Source organism: Arvicola amphibius, unplaced genomic scaffold (assembly GCF_903992535.2).
Source record: "Arvicola amphibius unplaced genomic scaffold, mArvAmp1.2, whole genome shotgun sequence".
Classification (NCBI taxonomy): Eukaryota; Metazoa; Chordata; class Mammalia; order Rodentia; family Cricetidae; genus Arvicola; species Arvicola amphibius.
The window spans coordinates 123,414-127,721 of record NW_024582320.1 but is presented as its reverse complement, the minus strand read 5'-3'; positions in this window follow the sequence as shown (position 1 = coordinate 127,721).

Below are 4,308 nucleotides of genomic sequence, written 5' to 3'. Positions count from 1 at the left end.
CAAAGAGGTAAAGAAGATGTCAAGGAACTTAAAGAAGAAGTCAAGGAAGGTAAAGAAGAAGTCAAAAAAGGTAAAGAAGGAGGTAAATTAGAAGTCAAAGAAGGTAAAGAAGAAGTCAAAGTAGGTAAAGAAGTGAAAGAAGATAAAGAAGTAGTCAAAGAAGGTAAAGAAGAAGTCAAAGAAGGTAAAGAAGAATGCAAAGATTGTAAAGAAGTCAAAGAAGTTAAATATGTAGGTAAAGAAGGTAAGAAGTTGGTAAAGTAGGTAAAGAAAAATCAAAAAAGGTATAGTAGTAGTCAAAGAAGGTAAGAAGAAGTCAAACAAGGTCAAGAAGAGGGTAAAGAAGGTAAAGAAGAAGGTAAGGAAGGAAAAGAAGAAGTAGAAGTCAAAGAAGGTAAAGAAAAGGTAAAGAAGGTAAAGATGTCAAAAGGAAAAGAAGAAGTCACAGAAGGTAACCAAGAAGGTAAAAAAGAAATCAAATGAGGTAAAGAAGAAAGGAAAGAAGGTAAAGAAGTTGGTAAAGAAGGTAAAGAAATAGCCAAAGAAGGTAAACAAGGAGTCAAAAAAAGTGAAGAACTCAAAGAAGGGAAAGAAGAAGTCAAAAATGGTAAAGAAGTCAAAGAAGTAAAGACGAAGACAAAGCAGGTAACAAAAGTTAAAGAAGATCAAGAAGAAGGTAAAGAATGTAAAGGAGGTAAAGAAGAAGTCAAGGAATGTAAATTAGAAGGTAAAGATGGTAAAAAAAAATAAGTCACAGAATGTAAAAAGAAGGTAACGAAGTTAAAGAAGAAGAAAAGAAGGTAACTCAGGTAAAGAAGAAGTCCAAGAAGGTAAAGAAGAAGGTAAAGAAGGTAAAGAAGATAAAGAAGAAGGTAAAGAAGAAGGTAAGGAAGGAAAAGAACGTAAAAAAGAAGAAAAAGAAGGTAAAGTGGAAGGTAAAAAAGAAGTCAAAGAATGGAAAGAAGGTAAAGAAGTCAAAGAGGCAAAGCAGTAGGTAAAGAAGGTAAAGAAGAAGGTAAAGACGGTAAAGAAGAAGGGAAAGAAGATAAAGAAGAAGGGAAAGAAGATAAAGAAGAAAGAAAGAAGGTAAAGAAGAAGACAAAGAATGTATTGAAGGAGGTAAAAAAGTTAAAGAATAAGGTAACGAAGGTAAAGAAAAAATAAAAGAAGGTAAAGAAGCAGTCAAAGAAGATGAAGAAGAAGTCAAAGAAGGTAAAGAAGAAGTCAAAGAAGGTAAAAAAGCAGGTAAAAAAGGTAAAGAGGAAGGTAAAGAAGGAAAAGAAGATAAAATAGAAGTCAAAGAATGTAAAGAAGAAGGTAAACAAGGAAAATAAGGAAGTCAAAGAAGAAAAAGAAGAAGTCAAAGTAAATAAAAAAAGAAGTTAAAAAAAGTTAAAGAAGTCAAAAAACGTAAAGAAGAAGTCAAAGAAGGTAAAGAAGAAGGTGAAGACGGTAAAGAATTAGGTAAAAAGGTAAACAAGAAGTTAAAGAAGGTAAAGAAGGAGGAAAAGTAGGTAAAGAAGAAGGTAAAGATTGTAACGAAGAAGTCTAAGAAGGTAAAGAAGAAGTCAAAGAAGGTAAAGAAGCAGTCAAAGAAGAAAAAGAAAAAGGTAAAGAAGGTAAAAAAGAAGTCAAAGAAGGTAAAGGAGAAGTCAAAGAAGGTAAAGAAGCAGTCAAAGAACCAAAAGCATTAGGTAAACAAGGTAAAAAAGAAGTAAAAGGAGGTAAAGATGAAGATAAAGAACAGTAGAGAAGAAGTCTAAAAAGAAAAAGAAGGTAAAGAATGTATAGAAGAAGGTATAGAAGGAAAATAAATAGTCGAAGAAGTCAAAGGAGGTAAATAAGACGGTAAAGAATGTAAAGAAGAAGGTAAAGAAGATAAATAAAAAGTAAAAGAAGGTAAAGAAAGTAAAGAAGAAGTCAAAGGATGTAACGAGGAAGTCAAAGAAGGTAAAGAAGACGGTAAAGAATAAGTCAAAGAAGGTAAAGAAGAAGGTAAACAAGGAAAATAAGGAAGTCAAAGAAGAAAAAGAAGTCAAAGTACGTAAAAAAGAAGTCAAAAAAGTTAAAGAAGTCAAAAAACGTAAAGAAGAAGTCAAAGAAGTTAAAGAAGAAGGTGAAGAAGGTAAAGAATTAGGTAAAAAGGTAAAAAAGAAGTTAAAGAAGGTAAAGAAGGAGGTAAAGAAGGTAAAGAAGAAGGTAAAGATTGTAACGAAGAAGTCTAAGAAGGTAAAGAAGAATATAAAGAAGAAGTCAAAGAAGATAAAGAAAAAGGTAAAGAAGGCAAAGAAGTAGGAAAAAAGGAAAAGAAGAAGGTAAACAAGGTAAAAATGAAGTCAACGAAGGAAAAGAAGTAGTCGAAGAAGTCAAAGAAGGTAAAGATGTAGGTAATGAAGGTAAATAAGAAGGTAAAGAATGTAAAGGAGAAGGTTAAGAAAGTAATTAAAAAGTAAAAGAAGGTAAAGAAGAAGTCAAAGGATGTAAAGAGGAAATTTAAGAAGGTAAAGAATAAGTCAAAGTAGGTAAAGAAGAAGGTAAACAAGGAAAATAAAAAAGTCAAAGAAGAAAAAGAAGTCAAAGCATGTAAAGAAGAAGTCAAAAAAGTTAAAGAAGAAGTCAAAGAAGGTAAAGAAAAAGGTAAAGAAGGCAAAGAAGTAGGAAAAAAGGAAAAGAAGAAGGTAAATATGGTAAAAAGATGTCAAAGAAGGTAAAGAAGGTAATGATGAATTCAAAGAACTTAGAGAAGAAGTCAAAGAAGGTAACAAAGAAGTCTAAGTAGATAAAGAAGAAGGAAAAGTAGAAGTCAAAAACGAAAAGAACAAGTCAAAGAAGGTAAAGAAGTCAAAGAAGGTAAAAAGCAGGTAAAGAAGGTATAGAAGAAGTCAAAGTAGGTAAAAAATAAGGTAAAAAGGTAAGAAGAAGGTAAAGAAGGTAAAGGATGTAAAGAAGAAGTCATAGAAGGTAATGAATAAGGTAAAGAAGGAGTCAAAAAGCTAAAGAAGAATTCAAAGACGGTAAAGAAGAGGGTAAGGTAGAAGTCAAAGAAGGTAAAAAAGAAGGTAAAGAAGGCAAAGAAATAGGAAAAAAGGTAAAGAAGAAGGTAAATATGGTAAAAAGAACTCAAAGAAGGTAAAAAAGAAGGTAAAGAATGTAAAGATGATGTCAAAGGAGGTAAAGAGAAGGTAAAGAAGATAAAGAATAAGGTAAAGAAGGTAAAGAAAAAGTAAAAGAAGGTAAAGAAGCAGTCAAAGAAGTTGAAGAAGAAATCAAAGAAGTTAAAGGAGAAATCAAAGTAGGTTAAGAAGAAGGTAAAGAAGAAGTCAAAGAAGGTAAAAAAGACCTCAAAGAAGGTAAAGGAAAAGTCAGAGAAGGTAAAGAAGAATTCAAAGAATGAAAAGAAGAAGGTAAAGAATTCAAAGAACTAGGTGAAAAGGTAAAGAAGAATGGTAAAGAAGGTAAAGAAGAAGTCAAAGAACTTAAAGAATAAGTAGAAAAGGAAAAGAAAACGTCAAAGTAGATAAAGAAGAAGGTAAGGTAGAAGTAAAAAACGTAAAGAAGAAGTCAAAGAAGGTAAAGAAGAAGTCAAAGAAGGTAAAGAAGCAGGTAAAGAAGGTGTAGAAGAAGTCAAAGAAGGTAAAGAAAAAGGTACAGAAGAAAAAGAAGAAGGTAAAGAAGGTCAAGAAGAAGTCATAAAGGTAAAATGAATTCAAAGTAGATAAAGAATAACGTAGAGTAGAAGTCAAAAACGTAAAGAGGAAGTCAAAGAAGGTAAAGAAGAAGTCAGAAAAGGTAAACGAGCAGATAAAAAAGGTATAGAAGCAGTCAAAGAAGGTAAAGTATAAGGTAAAGAAGATAAAGAAGAAGGTAAAGAAGGTAAAGAAGAAGTCATAGAAGGTAATGAATAAGGTAAAGAAGAAGTCAAAAAGGTAAAGAAGAGTTCAAAGAAGGTAAAGAAGAAGTCAAAGAACTTAAAGAAGAAGTCAAAGAAGGTAAAGAAGAAGGTAAACAAGGAAAAAAGAAGTCAACGAAGGAAAAGAAGAAGTCAAAGAAGTTAAATATGTAGGTTGAGAAGGTAAAGAAGTTGGTAAAGTAGGTAAAGAAAAACACAAAGACGGTAAAGCAGTAGTCAAAGAAGGTAAAGAAGAAGTCAAAGTAGGTAAAGAAGAAATCAAAGAACGTAAAGAACAAGTCATAGAAGGTAAAGAAGCAGTCAAAGAAGGAAAAGAAAGGTAAAGATGGTAAAAATGAAGTAGAAGGAGGTAAAGATGAAGATAAAGAACAGTAGAGAAGTCTAAAAAGAAAAAGAAG